The sequence below is a fragment of the Silene latifolia genome, chromosome 9 (genome assembly GCF_048544455.1).
Source record: "Silene latifolia isolate original U9 population chromosome 9, ASM4854445v1, whole genome shotgun sequence".
Classification (NCBI taxonomy): domain Eukaryota; kingdom Viridiplantae; phylum Streptophyta; class Magnoliopsida; order Caryophyllales; family Caryophyllaceae; genus Silene; species Silene latifolia.
In genome coordinates, this window is record NC_133534.1 from 207,113,244 (window position 1) to 207,114,857 (window position 1,614).

Genomic DNA, 1,614 nt, shown 5'->3' on the forward strand with positions numbered 1-1,614 from the left:
TTCAGGGGAATGCCTAGTGAGGACCCTCATTCTCATATGGAAACCTTTTGCGATTATTGTGATGCTATCTCTCAAACGGGCGTGACTCAAGACCAAATAAGATGGGTCTTATTTCCTTTTTCGTTAATCGGCACCGCAAAGCAATGGTTGAAGGGCCTTGATAAGGCCACCCTTGGAATAGATTCTTGGAAGAAGCTAGCTCTAGCTTTCTACAAAAATTCTACCCACCGGAAAAGACTAACATGCTAAGAGCTCAAATTACGGGTTTTAAGCAAAGGGATGAAGAATCTTTGTATGAAGCTTGGGAGCGGTTCAAAGGTATTTGTCGCTCATGTCCTCACCATGGACTTAGCGAATGGTTTTTAGTGCAACAATTTTGGAATGGTTTATATGAAGATTCAAGGAACATTCTCAATATGGGATCAAATGGAATGTTCACCGAAGTTGATGACAATCAAACATGGAACAAGATTGAGGAAATGGCGGTCCATAATTCACAATATAGTAGGCCTCGTAAGGCTACTAGAGGAGGAAAGTATGAAGTGGACTCCGTTACTCAATTGGGTGCTCAACTTAGTGCTCACATTGACACAATCAACTTGAAGTTTGAACAAGCTATGGCTAGACTTGAGGAAAACTCAAAATCATCAAAGCATCATGTCAATGCCATGACGGCATCCTCATCAATCCCAAGTGGGATATGTGAGAATTGTGGAACTTTGGGTCATGACTCAAGTGAGTGTAGGGGAACAACCGAACAAGTTAATGCTTTCCAAGCTTACAAAAGTGGTACCCCTTATTCAAATTTTTACAATGAAAACACCAACTTCCATCCAAATCTCTCATACAAAAGCCAAAATGTTCAAAACCCTCAAACAACATACACTCCACCACCCATGAGAAATCAAAATCAAAGACCCTTTTACAATCAAAACCAAGGTTACCAAAATCAAAATCCATACAATCACCAAAATGACTAAGGTTTTGATGTCCAAAAAGCGGTCCTCCAAATGCAAAAGAATCAACAAGAATTTTTCACTCAAATGCAAAAAGATAGCCAAGCAAAAGACACCACCATCAACAACATTCTAGCTCACACCAAGATGTTGGAAACACAATTGACTCAACTAGCATCTTCAAGCTCACAAAGACAAAAGGGGCAATTACCACCTCAAAGTAATCCCCCTATACATGAAACGGTTAGTGCCATTCACTTGAGGAGTGGTACAAGATATGAGGCACCGAAGGAGCAAGTTGAGAATGAAGTTGTGAAAGCTAGTGAAAAGGAAGAAATTGTGCAAAGCCCCAAAGAAGGGGAATCATCAAAAGAAGAAAGTTCAAAGAAAAATGAAGACAAGGCCAAAGAGAAGGAGCCCATTGTAATTAGACTTCCTTTTCCAAGTCGTCAAGCCAAGCCCAAATTTGATGATCAACTTGGAAAGTTCATGGAAATTATGAAGAATTTAGAAGTCTCAATTCCTTTCACGGAATTAATCAATCATGTTCCGGCCTATGCAAAGTACATGAAAGATATCCTCACAAAGAAGAAGTCGATCCGGAAACTTGAGACTATCGCCTTTACTAAGGTGAGTAGTGCAATACTTCAAGGGAGTT

At 40.0% G+C, this 1,614-nt stretch overlaps 1 non-coding gene across 1 annotated transcript; it reads right to left on the reverse strand.

Annotated features, from left to right (window-relative positions):
* Nucleotides 1–242: 242 nt before the first annotated feature.
* LOC141602832 (small nucleolar RNA R71) lies at nucleotides 243–349 on the reverse strand. Its single transcript, XR_012524740.1, has one exon. It is a non-coding gene; the product is annotated as a small nucleolar RNA R71 (small nucleolar RNA).
* Nucleotides 350–1,614: the final 1,265 nt, after the last annotated feature.